Raw genomic sequence first — 16,849 nt, 5'->3', positions numbered from 1 at the left:
CCACTAATTATTTTTTAAAAGCGGTTAGGAACCAGTATTTCATACTGATCTACTCCTAAATAAAAAATAAAAAATTGCACCCTTACCAAAAGTTTGCAACTATGCCTTACAACAAGGAGTACAATGCAAACCACTAAAACCAATGTTTTCAAATTTAAGAAGAATTCTAGCAAGAAATTTATTGTTGAATCATGTAATGAAAGGCAGCCCAATAAACCCATTATACAAAATCTAAAACTGATTTTGGCAAGATATCAATTGATTAATCAGAGCTTCCAAATCCTCAGAAGAAGGACCTCCTTTTCTCCAAGCTTCTCTCCAAAGCCTTCTTCAATTCCCTTGCTCTTCCTCTCATCTCCTTCCCCTCTCTCTCTAACAACTTTCTCACCACCATTTCCACCTCTTCTCTCTCTACCACTCTCCCCATCTCCAGCCCACCCTCCACATCTCACACACTAACCTAGCATTCACCTTCTGGTCCCCAAACCTAGGCCAGCAAGCCATGGGCACACCGGCGCACACGCTTTCAATCACGGAGTTCCACCCGCAGTGAGTCCAGAATGCACCCACAGCTCGATGGCCTAGCACCTCTTTCTGAGGGGCCCATCTCACCACGATCCCATGCGAGCCCACTTGGTCCATGAACCCACTAGGAAGCTCTGCTGCTTTGAACCCACTAACCGAACCTGGGCGCATCACCCATAAGAAGGGGTGCCCACTGTTGGCCAAGCCACATGCCATCTCGGTCACTTGGCTGGTGTCCATGCTGGCTACGCTACCAAAGCTTATGTATATAACTGACCTGGGGGGGTGAGTATCGAGCCAAGAGAGGCAGTTATTGTCCTCAGGTAAGAGGCTGGAGGAAATTGGTGAGTTTAGGGGACCGATGGCAAAGACATTGGCCTGAAACTTTGTCGAATTTTTTGTACGGCAGCATTTTCAAGTGTGTCTGAGGAGTTAAAGATTGAGGCAGAGGCTCTATAGGTTGTATTGAAGATGGTGGAGATGAAGAGATAGAAAATGTCTGGGGTTCTAGTCTCGATGATGGGGAGGTCCTTGATGCGTATAGGAGAGAGATCCGGAAGTCATCTGAGTAAAGAACTCGAAAAAAAAAAGAAAAAGAAAAAAAAATGAGTGTTCGGTGTAAAAAAGATCACAATTAATATTGACTATTAAATGTAAAATAAAGCAGTTGGAGATGTGTCATTAAAGGGGTTATAAAGTACAAAATAAAATTTTCTACATATTGTAACACTGTAATGTGTTGGATTTCACATCCAATAGCTAAAAATAATTATGACCTCTTTATAATAAAAACAAATAATCTTATAAAGTACAACCCCTTTATTTATTTTAATCATTGCCTTAGGTACACTCATAAACAATAAAAATAATTATAGTTGTTCCATCTGATGTCTTGCCTATTTTTGGATAATAAAAAAGATTGTCAAATTTTCTATATTTTAATAATACATTATTTCAGAAAAGGAAATATATCACATGGATCCCTCATTTATGTTCTTATTTCGTGATACGCCCTCGAAAACTTTTATCTTTCAAGCAGCATTAAGTTTCCCCTAAAATTAGTAATGTACCCTTATCCCTTCCCACCCTTCTTCTTTTCACTTTTTTTATAAGAAATTGGACATCACTGGCTTCTTTATGCCATAAGTTAAAAAAGGATGGGAGGAGAATGTCTTTATATGGTATAAGAGAAATTGTTGACATCAAAATTCATCTAAAAAAGTGAGAAAAGAAGGGAGGAAAGGGATGAGCAGGGACTCAAATACTTTTAGGGGAAATTTAATGCCAGTTGAAAGAGAGTGTTAGGAGGAGATTTACTTTTTTTCTTTTGTTTTCTAACTTTGATATCCACTTAGGCAACAAATAATATAGACTTTTTAATAAGACAGATATTTGGGAGGATGATTATATCAATCTTTTAATGTATGACTCGACTAAAATAAAGTAAAGAGAGAAAAAATTCTAGGAAATTAAGGTCAGGAATGAATGGTGAGTATGACAGAGTGAAAAGAGCATGTACGTTCTATCTCAAGCATCTACTTACACAATCTAGCATCCAAAATGATAAAACTTGTTAACCTAGGTTTGTATCGTTATTGCTTAACCTATACCAAGTCCCAAACTAAACCCACTTCTCCATGGTATGTAATATTTCCAAAGCGGTAACTTATATTTATCCCAAATTAGAAGGACCCATTTGTTTCAGGGGAGGCAACAGGTCGGGTCGGGTCCGGGTCTGACATGGCTCAAAAATAAAATACAAATATTTAAATGTTATGTTAAATATATACATATATTATTTAAATATTATAACAAAATATATATAATTATGTTGAAAAATCTAAAAAACGCCTAAAAGCTAAATGCTACAGTGTATTTTTTTAAAAATAATATATATATATATATATATATTCTCAAAAATAAGGAATTTTATTTGTAATGCATTTTTAAAAATTCTTTATATTATGGTAAAGGTTAAAATTTGTTTTGGTCATTAATACTTACTTTTATATTTTTCCATCTTTTTTAGAAAATTTAAAAAATAGTCTTTGAAAAATATAAAATGGGCTAAATCCATTTTTTCATTAATTTTCAATTTCATTTGTATGTGTTTTGTTTGAATCATTTTTTATATGCTTTTCATGTTTTAGTAGATTTTTTTTTTGTATTTTTTTTATTTTTTTAAATACTTTTTTAACCACATGGGACTTACTCGGTTAGAGCGGTTCAATAGGTCGGTTTACCAGTTAGGCCACTTGAACCGCTTCTACGCCCATGACCGGTTAACCGTTCCGGTTTTATTTTGTGAACACCACATGGAAAGGATAAAGGATGAGCCAACAACTATTTAATTTAAAAAAGGAGAGAGAGTACTACTTACACATCTAAGCGACAGGGGATGGACTAATTGAGAAGTACTATTTAATTTCAAAAGGACAAAAGCAAAGGGTAAAAGTATTTAAAAATACATTTAAAGATTTCAAAAGGACAAAATTTTAAATTGAAAACCGATTCACTTGCAAAATCGTTTGATTCCCTTTGACATAACCGATAGGGATTGGCCCAAACCATCTGATTCAGAGGGACACAACTGGTTTCTGATATATTATGGGAACATGATTGCTTAGAAAGAATTTCGATCTAGATCAAGCAATTTTGATCAGGATTGCCGATTGTTCAAACACTGCTCCAAAGTTCTAACTTTATATTAATGTCATTTCAGATCTCATTGATCAAAACTATGTCGTCTGCAAACAATATCCACCACAGTTTCTCATTTTATAGGTGCCTAGCTTAGTCATCCATAACTAAGACAAAGAGGTATGGACTCAATGCTAACCCATTATGTAGACCTATTGTTATTGAAAACTCACTCATCTCTACACTAGTTGTTCGTACACTAGTTAGCGCTTCCTCATATGTGTCTCTCACCAAGTCGATGTAGTGTCCTGAGATTCATTTCGTTTCTAATACCCACCAGATCAAATTTAGAGGTACTCTATCATAAGCTTTCTCTATATCAACAAATACCATGTAGTCTTTATTCATTGTCCTAAACTTCTCAATCAGTTGTCTAAGTAAGAAAATGGCTTCAGTAGTTGACTTCCCTAGAGAAAAAACCGATTTAGTTTTATAATAAACTTGTTTCTTACCTTAGTCGTTACGTCCCATAATTTCATAGTGTGCCTCATAAATTTAATATCTTGATAAGAATTTCCAATTGAATGTATGTAAAAAAGAGAGTTAACTTTGATGGAAACATTATTGCCTAGTAAAACGGGGTGGAGGATACATGACAAACATGCATCAACATGTGTCTTAAGAGATTGATACGTGTCAAACACTAGCAAAGTAATTGGCCAGCAAAGAGAGAGAGTAACAACCATGACGGCAGTGAATTTCACTGCAGTGGATACAATTGTTCACCACAAATCAACAATCATTAACTAGGCCCAAGGGAGGAGGACACAATTGACCACAATGAAAAGGTAGTCAAGCACGGTTAAATACGGTGGAACGTTGGGAATCTTTGTAAGAGGGCTCTAAGTATGCTTAACCAAAGTAGATTGAAAGGGTAACAAAAAGTTTAACTCTTTGACCCAAGCAAACTTTAATGCAAGCTAAAACCCAATACATGTGTTTGAAGAGAACACAAATAAAAAGCACCTAGAAGCCTTAAATGTCTTCCAATTCCAAGCCCAGATAGAGCACAGTAAATTTTCCATTCACGCAGCCACAAAAGAGTTAATCTTTAGGCAACGTTGAACTAAACATCTCACTCAAGTCACATTTTACCTAAACTTAGAAAACTGCCCATGCAAATAACAAAATTTTGTTAATTATTTTCAAACACACTTTTCTGAAACAAATATTTTTTATTTGAAAATTTGTAAATTTACTTGATTCATGTGGGATTTAAGAACCCTCTTAAGTATGAAAATAAGATCCCAAAAGTTGAGTCCCATTAGGATCATGTACTGAATAGGCCAGAAACAAAATTAGCAGGAACATAAACCATATTATAAGAAATAAAATATAAAATACACATACTATAAGAACAAAGATTTATATGGTTCACCTAAAGGACTACAAATCTTTGGGCATAGCAAACTGAAATTTATTGTACCGATGTAATTTTTACCATAGATTTTTAGAATAGAATTACCTCTCTGACCCTCAACAGAACTCAATGGAGCAACTCTTTTAGAGTAGCTCTCCCAACCGACATCACCCGTGGATCTCACTTCTATTTTATAGTTTTATTACTGCTCGGGAAGAGAACTTTGAGAGCAATCGAGACTTCCTCTAATTAAAAAGGGGATACCATCCAAATCTCTATAAGAATAGCTCCGCTACAAAAAAAGTTGCCTCTCACTCTATAGGAGGCACCATTACAATGTTTCTCTCTGTACAAAGTTCATTTTTCTATATGAAAGTCTTACGTCTCATGCATATGAGGTTTTTGCCTATCGCTCTCTAGATGAAGCGACATTTCAATCTAGGCCGTTGGGCTCGTATCTTATTGTTAACCCTTGGACTAATAGGAAGATTATATATATATATATATATATATATATATATATATATATATATATATATATATATATATATATATATATATATATATATATATATCAAACTTAAGATATAATCAAGAGTCCTAATCTAGTTGGACTTTAAAAGGTGTCCCAACTACTTTAGAAAACTTCTCAATATCATTCCCTATCGTATATAATCTGGGATTTCCTTGTGGAGATTATTTTTTATATCAGCATATCCAATAATCTCCAGCTTGATATCAAAATCACTTGTTCACTATGTCAACATCCATTGAAGAGTTTTATGATTTTTTACTTTTTTTCAAATAAATTATTTTATCATTCTTGTTGAGAAGGTTGCATTTACTATTGTGTTTCTCTTACTCAAACAAAACACTCATATGTTTAGCCACGTGTTTTTCTTTGATTGAATGCACAAACATAGTTTTGCACAAAACCACATGCTCTGATATCACTTGTTTGGATTTAAGAACCCTCTTAAATGCTGAAACAAGAACCTTGAAGGTTGGAGTTTACCAGGATCATGTATTTAATTGTTTAAAAATAAATTAAGTAAGAAACAAATGAGAAATATTGCATAAAACACACATACTATGCAAAGACAAAGATTCATGTGATTAACTGAAAGAGCTACTACATCCACAGGCATAGCAAAATTTAGTTGAACAACCCATTTAAACTATCTCTCCCTACCGACATCATTTAACCAAACATCTGTATTCCATAGCTAAATCACCCTCTAAGAAGAGAACCTTGAGAATAACCCAGAGTTTCTCACTTAGAAGGGATATTGCCCAAATTCCCCTTGGGAATCACTTCAGTATAAGAAACCAGCCTCACACTCTATTGGTCTCACCAATGAAACATTTCTCACCATAGAAGGCTTACTTCTTTCGATATGAAGGCTTTGCCTCTCATACACATGAGGCATGTGCTGCTCTCTCTAAAGGAAGCCACATTTATCATATAATGAACCAAATAAGGTATACACGTCTTTTCTGTCTCATTAGATATATATAAGGTTATAAATCTCATAACAAATAAGAATCTCATAGATGTCACTAATATTTCAAACTTAAGATATAACCAGGAGGCCTAATCTAGTTGGACTTTGTTGAGTAACCAAACTTAGGAAACTTAGCATTATTAATATCAGGGATTTCCTTGTGGGGTGATTTGAGATATCATCATCTCCAACCGTGAATAATACCCAAAAAAAAAAAAAACGTAAAAGCCTTTAAAACCTTGAATTTATTATCCCTCAAATGCATGCTCATTCAGAAACTAATAGAACGACAAGGCTATTTGTCGTCTTTAACAAACTCCTAGGCTTCAAAAGTGCATACTATCCATAACTGTTAAAGAGAATTCTTAATGCATTCCTTTGAGAGGTAAATCATCTTGTAAAAAAAAAAAAAGATTTTGTTAGGGTTATCGTACATATGAGTATTTTCATAAGTACTCAATATTTTTAGATACTTGATACCTTTATCCCACCACGTAGTAACTTTTTCGTCTAGAGTATTTTAAGTAATTAATTAGAGGTAAAAAAGAAAATCTAGATTAATAAGGAAGTATTTTTCAGCTATAATAGAGGATCACATCATCCACATAAGGCGTGATGTCACCCACATGGAGCAATGATTCATTATTAACCATTAGTAAAACCATTAATTTCTTATAAAAATATTTGTCGTATCCCTTGTAGTGATAAAAATGCCCTTATTCAAAATAATTTGTATTACAAAATAAGGGATAACAAGTGTCCAAAAATTTTGACTACATTTAAAAAAATATTCATATGTATGAGTACCCTTACATAACCCAAAAAAAAAGAAGATAAAAGAGTCTAGTATCAGAGCTGGGTTGAACCATTGGATTTACTGGATAGATATATGGCATGGATTGTTCAAGGCAGTAATATTAAACTACCAAAGTAAAGCATGCTTTTAAACTCTACCAAAAGATGCAATTCTTGTACCAGAAACTCTTGTGACATCCTTAGAATGTAGTTTTACCCTTAACTATATAATTTAAAATGCCAAAATGGTAATGGTGCAAATCCAGTAGATCCAAAAACACTGAAAAAATTTAAAAATGGATTATCGAGATAATATGTTATAATATCAACTATTTCAAAGACTTTAAAATTTTTGGCTTTTTTTTTTTTCATATCCCTACATCCCAATATTGAGATTCAAAATTGAGATGATCAATTAAGGAGTCCTCATTGGGTTTTTGACGTGCACTTACTTTTATAGTACAAAATTAACATCTTTTTAAACTTTTTCTTTTATGAAATGTTGACTTATTTTATTATATTGAATCATTCGGCTTTGTTTTTATCAATTCAACATTTAATGACTGGCCAACTGTATTTCAATCAATTGTCCATATTAGACACTAGTAATTAGTACACGATGGAGACATTTTCATCCTTCCATTATGGCTGGAAATGTGTTGGGCATAGGCTGGGCTAGCCTCTTTCCATGGTCCCTATAGGAATAGCTCGAGCCTAGGCTGAAGCCGGGTTCGGCAAGCCCAATAGACCCAAAGAGAAAAGAGAATAAAAATAAAGGAAAGAGGGCTTGGTTCGGGCCACACTGGCTGTTCTAGATGCCCTAACCCTCAAGCCACAATGTCCATGTTAGGATATAGATATATCGTGTTAGTATTAATTAATACTTCATTACTGATATCAGTATATCTCTTGATAAGATTAAGATATGTATCATACTGATACGTATTAGTATAGATATCCATCTGTGTGAATACATATCTCTTGATAAAATTAAGTAGTGTCGATCCATAATTGATATCTATCTTTAACTGTTGCTGGCCGTATATCTATACGGAGTCTTATATATTTAATAAAGAGAGTTATCTGCAGTATTCTGAAATAATCTACCATAAGAGTCTAAGGCCCAAATATAAAGAAATATAGTTTTTAACATAGTATCAGAGCAATTTCGCTTGATTTTAAAAAAACAATCGAAAGTTCAAGAGAGAAAGGAAGAGAGATCCGAAAGCAAAAACGCCCCAAATGCTCAATTTCAAAGATCCATTAACAAAAATGGGGTGTTACATAGAAAGAGAGAGAGAGAGAGAGAGACAAGAACTCTTTTCAGCCATCGATTTTACTAATAAATGGGGAACGGTATATTTGGGAGATGGATAAATAGGAGATGGGGCTTGAGGATCGATGGTGTTTGAAGTGCAGGTATTGAGGTAGCGGCCTTTTGCAGTTAGGGAGATGTGAGATGTGTGACGAAGAGAGAGAGAGAGAGAGATGGGGGGGGTTAGAGCCATATCTGTTACTCCTGAGGCCGTCTATTCCCGAGGTCTGCTGCTTTTATGTGCTTGTTGTTCAAGCAATTGTGCTGGTTGTTCAAGCAATTTGAAAATCACTACTCGTTTTTGGCAACTTAATATTATTCAAACTCCGGCTACTTTGTGTCAAAGCATCTTGAGTTTGAGGGGGAATGTAGTTTGAGGGGAAGTGTTAAGATATGGATATCTCGTGTTAGTATTAATTAATACTTCATTACTATTACATATCAGTATACCTCTTGATAAGATTAGGATATGTATCATACTGATACATATTAGTATGGATATCCATCTATATGGATATATATCTCTTGATAAGATTAGGTGGTGTCTATCTATAACTATTGATATTTATCTTTAACTGTTATTAGCCATATATTTATATGGTGTCTTGTATATTATTGATTAATCAATAAAAATAGTTCTATGCAGTATTTTAAAATAATCTTCCATAAGGGCCTAAAGCTAAAATATAAAGAAAGCCCAGACCTAGCCAATCCTTCAGGCTACATTTTTCTTCTAGGCCCTCTCTCTCTCATCACCGAATTATTCATTCATTCTCCTCTATCTCAATTGATCGGTCATGAGTGTAAAAATTGGGTCTAGCTAAAGTTAATGGGATTGATTTTGGCTGGTCAAAATGACCGATTTTGACCAGTTAAACCAATTTAATAAAATTGGATAATACTATAGTAATGGATTAGTATATAATAAAATTATTTCTTTTTGGCAAGGTCATAACCATTTGTGGCCATTAGATGCAAAATCGAGCAGCTAAGAATGTGTCTTTGATTAAGCTCAAACCTCAAAGGTAAATTTTTCGAGCTTTGTAATACGCCCCAATTTCAAATCCAATGGTTATGAGAGATTGTGGCCTTCTTGTACAATAGATAAAAGATTAAGTTTATATAAGGTTGTAAACGTTTATGGAATTAAATATGCACATCAAAAATCCATCGTAAAAGGTTCTTTTAATATTGAAAAACCCTTTAATCCATCATCTGGACATTGAGATGTATGAATATAAAAAAAAAATATTTGTAGTCCCAAAAATAGTGCATTTTGCAACACATTATCTAAGTCCATTTTCAAGATTTTCATACGTTTATAGATCTACTTGATTTTAACAATTTTTTTAGTTTAAAATTTTATAATTAGATATGAAAATATATTATTGGATAATCCTAAGAATATTTTACACCAAAATTACATGTTATGGTAAAATTTGAAGGTGCACCTTAATTTGATTTTTTTAGGTTGCAACCTTATAGAAACCACACCCATAGATATTGGTATCTTTATGTACAATCCCTTTAGCAATATATTTCATGTCTTTCTTTTTTGAGAAAGCTATCCAACGTTTCAACTATTGGTCAGAGTAATTTTGATTAGGGATCATAATGGGCATGGTTGGGTCCAAGTCTGGGCAGACCGGGACCTGAACCCGATTGATCCTAACCTAGAAATAAAAAACAAATATATGTTTAAATGCATTTAAATATTATATTTAATATGTACATATATTATTTAAATTTTATAATTAACAATACATAATTATATTTATTTAAATATTATTAAAATACTATATATTATTTGAATAATAACATTATTCGGGTCAGGTCCAGATCGCTCGGCATGGACCTAGACCTAGACTCAAATAATATTCGGGTCCAGACCCATGCCCAAACCCAAGTAGGGGTCCTATTGTCGGGTTCTGGTCCATTGCCACCCATTATATGAGATCCCTCACCAATTCAGGACCTACAACAGTCGATAACATGGGTATAAGGAAAGAGTAATGATCCTATAGGGCTTTTTTTCACCCATGTGTGTAGGATCCCAAATGATCACTGTTAAAGTTGACATGGATCTCTAAAAAAATTATCATGTGGGTATCAAACTTGACTTTTCTATAGATCTTTACCAAATTTAATAGCGATCCTTTGTACACACAAGGGTGGAGAAGGATCTTATATGATCATTTCTCAAAAGGAAAATCACATTCTTACTTTTTGGTCTTTCCTAAAAAAAAAAAAACTGCAATAGTGAAACTTGTATTCATTCATCAGTTATTTGTATGCTATAGGTTGGTCATGTAATGAAAGTGCAGTTCAGGTCAAGTACCGGTTTTACTTCTCTCTCCTCCACCGAGATAACCCTTCTCTCTAAGAACGGGGAAAGCTTCGAAAACCAAGTTCGAAGTTAAGCTGCTGGTTCTCAACACCATTCTCATAATCCCAAGCTCCTCAGCCACATCCTGTGTAAAATACAAAACCGCATCAGTTATCAAACACGAGACGGGAAACCCACCTTTTCTCGACTGTAAGTCCTCCAATAAAGCTCGAAATGGGCGCTCGCATTTCTTATTTAGAGTGAAAATGAGCTCCACTATGTCCATGGATTGAGCCTCCTGGTTCGATAGGCCACAGCAAATGGGCTCGACGATGAACCTAGACCTAGGCTCCAGGTGAGGAGCGTTATAGTCGGTGTGGACTATGGTTATGAGGAAGCCTCTATTGTGGAGTATGTGAGCTAATTGGACCATAGAATTTATGTGGCCTTGAAAGGGGGGAGGAAACAGAAGTTGGTGGTTTTTATACCCACTGAGCTCTGCAGCACTTTTTTCCTCCATTAAAGAGATTGGGCATGAAGAGTTGAAGCCTTGAAGGCAGAGGGAAGAGCTGGGGGCAGGGGTTTACTGCTTTATCCTCTGGATGCGGTCTTTTAATGGATGGTTATCCTTTGGGATGAAGAATAGTACGAAAGTTATGTGCCTATCTATTATGGAAAGGAAAAAGTTTATATATTGTTGCAAATTTTATTTTATTTTTTTAATAAATGCCATGTGACTCGTACGATATGTCGAGTCATATTGGATCTTGACCTAGACCTGAATGTATTGGGGTCAAGGTTTTGGACCCAGACCCTATCCTTTGGGTCCAAAAGTAGACACTTATCCATACCCATTGGGTCTCGGGTCTATCCCGTCGGATCCCATGTCTAATTGGGTCCATTGCCACTATCACTATGAGCTTATTTTTTACTTTTTACCCTTATTTTACTATCATATACCCATGTTATCGGCAACAAGGTCACAATCACCTATCGCTAGGTTTCAAACTGTCTGATTTGTCGTTTAATAGCTAAAAATAACTATGAATTTCTATTGTATATGATCTTTAATACACCCAAACAAATAGGGCTTGAAGTATTTTATTTCCAATAGTTTAGGGGTACGGGTTGGGTCCAACCGGACTCAGACTCAAATAGTATTCAGGCCCAGGTTATGGGCCCAAACCCGACCCGTAGGTCCAAATTTTAAACCCATGCCCAGACCCGTGTTGAGTATATATGCCTGGTCCCAAGTTGGGTTTGGGTCCATTGCCACCCCACCCCTACTGACTCACAAACGTCGACCCTAAAGATGGACGTTGTGCCCCATAAGTAATGTATGGACGTTGTGCAACATAAGTAGTGTATGGACGTTGTACAAAAAGATACCAAACAAAATATATTTTTAACCTTAAAATTTATTTTTTGTTTATGATCATCTTGGCCTAAATGATAAATCTATAATTTATCTTTAAAATAGATTTAGAAAGGGACCGGATGTGTATATTCATCGAAACCTCATCCAAAAGCAAAAAGGAAAAGTTTGCAACTTTATAATGTAGAATTAAGCTGCACTTCAAAATTCATTGTAAAATGTTGTTTTGAAGTTGAAAAATGCTCCAATTAATCATCTCGACATCAAGATATACAAATATGAAAAAAAAGGATTTTGAGTATAAAAAATAGTACATCTTGCAACACGCTATCTGGACCGTCCATTTTAAGATTTTCATGTGTTTATAGATGTATTGATTTGAATCATTTATGGAATTTAAAATTTTGTAAGTAGATATGAAAGTGGATTCTCACATCATCTTAAGAATTTTTTACACTAAAATTACATCTTCTCATAAAAAAATTTGGTGTGAACCTTTGATTGTTTAAGGTCGCAACCTTGATGAAACCACACCCATCCCATTATTAGGGTAGCAACGCCCTAGTCCCTATAGGGCCGGACCAAGACTGGCCAAGACTTAATGAGCCAAAAAGGCCCTAGCCCTATTAGGGCGAGCTAGGCCAAATAAAGGAAAAAAAAAAAAAAAAACCAATGTAAAAGTGGATTGGGTCAGGCCACACTGGGCCAGCCTTCGCCCAAGCCCAACCCAGCCCTCGGGCCACATTTCGTAGCCCAAGTCCTAGTTTTTTAAGGCCGGCCGGGCCACCTGGCCCATTACCACCCCTATCTATTATCTATTTGTATTTTTTTTTCTTTTTCTTTTTTCTTTTTTCTTTTTTTGTTGTCTTTAACTTTACTATGTATAAAATGGATCAACGTATTTTTGTTTGTGTATGGACCATATTAATGGACATAAGGAGGCGAGCAAGAAATAGTTTTATTATTTTCTGAAAAATTGAATGCTTATTGTTAATTTTGTCATCTTGATTTCTACTTTCAAGTATGGTTGGTGATTCTCGCATTTTTGTCTTCTTTGTGCTTTATCTTTAATGGGATAGGAGCGATGCATCTAATTTCTGCATGTGCAAACCTCTAAAAACATTATAAACAATGAATCCATGTAAGTTGGTGGAGAATGAAATAAGTGAGAGGGTTACCCCTTTTATTGTAATGAGACAAGTTCTTCTTGCCGCCAATTTTTCCATTTGAGTATTAGCTTCTTTGGGGAAAATTTAAAAAAAAACCCAAGACCACACTTTTTATTCAACTTACCCCCAACCTAAGTTTTTTTCTCCAAAACAAACTTTTTATGCAAGTACCCCCAAGGGAAAAAGTTCATTTTTTTTAAGAAAATGCTCTTCCCATACACAAAAATCATTTTGGCTAGATTTGAGGTTGACTTTTGTACACTAGTAGCACATTGCCGGAGCGCATCATCACATTGTCGGAGCGTACAAGTGCCGAACCGCCCTAAGACAACTACCGGACCGAAACTGAGTACTACTGGACTGCCCTTTACATACTGCCAGAGCTCTGGAATCCAGTAATATCTACTGTCGGACCGCCCTTTCCGACTGACGGACCCCCCTTTGCAACTGCAGGACTGCAGTTTACAAAGTGTCGAAGCTGTACTGTCGAATCGCACTTTATACTGTGCCAGAGCCCTACTGCCAGACCGCACTTACACAATGTCGAAGTCTTATTTTGGTGGGATAGAGGAGAGAGAGGTGTGGGTAAGGTAAAAGTAAAGGAGAGTAATTTAGGTATTTTTTTATTTTTTATTAGGTTAGTGGGGTATTTGCATAGAAAGTGCATTTTGGGTCAAAAAATGAGAGAAAAAGTTAATTTGGAGGTAAGTTGCATAAAAAGCGTAGTCTTGGGAGTTTTTTGTAATTTTCCCTAATTTCTTCAACTTTTGTCCTTTTATATATAAGTTGGTGGAAAGAAATTCAAAGAAAAGTGTTACTCTCTCTCAAATGGTTTAAAATGGATCCACCTATCTTTAGATGTGCATGAATATTAAAAACTATTAACAAAAATAAACATGTTTTGACATTAATACTCATAACTTAGAAATAATGACTGTTTTCTTTTTTGGAAAATATACTAAGAGACTATTTACTTTTAATACAAGAATGTCACAATCACTCTCATCCGTCATATTTTAAATTAGTTTGTTGTGAGTGTGCTATTGACTAGATTCAAACTTCAAAAAAAAAAAAAAAATTCGCGAACTTTATGACAAAGATAAATGGTCTCATAGTATAAAATCCCTTCGTTTAAAAAAAGATTGGATACATGTGATGGTTTTAAGAAAAAAGTCTCACTCTACTCTTGCCCTTGTTCTTATAGCACAAATCTTTCACCTCACATATTTTCAATTATACCCCGTAAGCTTTCCGTGATGCCATGTCATCAAGGAAGGATCCCAAAGGTATTATGAGAGTTGTATTGATTGAAGGCCACTTCCTCAATATCATAAAATGGTGCAAGCCGGTGCAAAGGCTTCTTTGGTCTCTTCATATCTTCCAGCTGAAAATCTATGATATTTGCACTAGCACTGGGTTTTGGGTCTCCTTCTCCTATATTTACTAGGAGGCCAAAGATGTAGCTAATAACTTAGCCAAACTCACCATCTCATTATCATCTTTGTTCATTGATTCCAACTGTGTAATATGATGCTTTTTCAATAAAAGTTCTTAACCTTGTCAAAAATAAAAAGAAAAAGATTTATATACTTCATCTACTACATAGAAGATATATACTTACCCCCATCCAGCCATCCAATTTAGATCAAGTGAGCCACTGACAGTTTGATCTAGATTCGATGCATCAGAGTAGTTTATTTTTAGTTTTTTTTAGAAATTATATGAATGTGAAATTTGGTACGTGTTATCTTCTCAATGGAGCTCACCTAGAGAATATTTTAAAGAATTTTTTGATAAAATATGACCAAAATACCGCTTGAAATTTTTTGGGTACTTTGGTCATTTTATTTTATTGAGAATACTCGTTTTATATTTTTTACAAGTGCGAATTTAAGAGAGGAGTGGACGCTCAATATTTGGTATCAAAATATTTTGTAAAAAAACATTAAAAATAAAATAATATAAAAATATGACATTGGGATTGAGGCCATCTCAACCGTCCATTCAAAATGGATGATTGGCTAGGGGGAATTATATAAGTTTTATGCAGTACGAGAAGCATAAAAAGCTTACCCCCAAAAAAAAAAAAAAGGTCTCTTCTTGAAGGGAATCAATCAGAGTTGAACTTAATTTTATTTTGGAAAATGGCGATTGAAATGCAACGACCCAAGATTTTTCCCAAGTGAGAGAAAAGGAAAAGACTTACATCGCATGAGAGTGAGGCAGCACCGTGCGTGAACAGAGGAAAGAGGTAACGCTGCGCGCGTCAAGGGAGGAACCCCACTCGTGTAAAGGACTAACGCCAACTATGAAGTGAGGGGGTAAAGCAGGCGGAAGAGAGAGAAGTTAGTGCCGGCTGTGTATTGTCAACTGTGAAGAAATAATAGTGGGTTGGACCACGGGGACAGTTGGTGTAGGGTAGTCCCTGAGGGACTACCCCTTCTTTTCCCTCCTCCTTTTCTCTCCCCTTACACATGGCTTTGCATGCCATGGCACATGCCACTTGGAGGTGGCATATTGCCACCTCACCCCTTACCTCCTTTTTTTTTTAAAACCCCAACCCTCTCACTCTCTCTCCTTTCCCTCGCGTATCTCTCTCTAAGGCAAAAGTTTGGAAAACTTTTGTGGGAGGCAGTCATTGTTGGAGCAAGAGAAGGTTGTGAAAGAAGATTTGGAGAAGGCACCTTTATTGTTCAGGTAAGTAAATCATACTATTATGTGAAAGCATGATTTAAGCATGAATGAAATATTGAATTAAGCATGAGTTAGGCTTTTGGTGCCTTGGATGAATTGCAATATTATGGATATTGATATGACCTTGGAGACTGTGTATGGATATGTAATGATTTTATTTATTCAGCTTTTGTTATGTTTCTGGTGGGTGTTTTGCTTTCTTCCGTGGTTTGTACTGATTACCATTTTATAAAGCGTTGAGCCACTCCGACTTGAGTGACGTTCACGACCTCTGTGATCGTGATCCCACGCTCTGTCGCCCCCCAGCGGTGTAAAGTATGAGCTTAGGGGGCGGGGTCGTGACAGTTATGTTATCAGAGTAATCATGATATGATTCTTGACTTAAAGTGTCTTAGAAGTGCTCTTAGAGTGGTTTTTGGATAGGCTAGTAGCTAGTGTCTGGGTGTTCTTGTTTTGGGTCGAGATGGCGAGGACCCGTACCAACACTTCTGTAAGGGCTGCAATTTTCTCCCAAGCCAGTATCGCCGTGCGAGAAGAAAGATGTAATGTCGAGCGAGAAGGCGTAAGGATTTTTGCTGCAAGCGAAAGGCGTATGGAGTATTGCCGTCTGAGGAGTTGTCGCACGTGAGAAGAGTGAGCAGCGTCGGTTGGAAGAGAAGATAGAGCAGCACCGGTTAGAGCAGCGCAACACCGGTTAAAAGAGAAGAGAGGGCAGCGCCATTGGAAGAGAAGAGAGAGCAGCACCGGTTGGAAGAGAAGAGAACAGCGCCGGTTGGAAGAGAAGAGAACAACGCCGGTTGGAAGAGAAGAAAGAGCAGTGCCAGTTGGAGCAGCACAACACCGATTGGAAGAGAATAGAGAGCAGCGCCGATTGGAAGAGAAGAGAGAGCAGCGCCGGTTGGAAGAGAAGAGAGAGCAGCGCCGGTTGGAAGAGAAGAGAGAGCAGCATCAGTTGGAAGAGAAGAGAGAGCAATGCCGGTTGGAAGAGAAGAGAGAGTAGCATCAGTTGGAAGAGAAGAGAGAGCAGCGCCAGTTGGAAGAGACGAGAGAGCAGTGCCGGTTGGAAGAGAAGAGAACATCAACAG

General features: G+C 36.0%; 1 pseudogene across 1 annotated transcript; it reads right to left on the bottom strand.

The window, feature by feature from the left end:
* Positions 1-82: 82 nt before the first annotated feature.
* On the bottom strand, positions 83-11,224 carry LOC105421104 (UDP-glycosyltransferase 76B1 pseudogene; annotated as a pseudogene). Its single transcript, XR_016060368.1, has 2 exons — positions 10,539-11,224; positions 83-1,089 (listed from the first exon to the last, which is right to left on the bottom strand). The product of XR_016060368.1 is annotated as a UDP-glycosyltransferase 76B1 pseudogene (transcript).
* Between the last annotated feature and the right edge of the window lie 5,625 nt (positions 11,225-16,849).

The sequence above is a fragment of the Amborella trichopoda genome, chromosome 8, assembly GCF_054954075.1.
Source record: "Amborella trichopoda isolate Santa Cruz 75 chromosome 8, AtrichopodaSantaCruz75HAP2 v2.0, whole genome shotgun sequence".
Taxonomy (NCBI): domain Eukaryota; kingdom Viridiplantae; phylum Streptophyta; class Magnoliopsida; order Amborellales; family Amborellaceae; genus Amborella; species Amborella trichopoda.
Note: the sequence above shows the minus strand (reverse complement) of the source record. Positions and strands in the feature narration are given on the sequence as shown.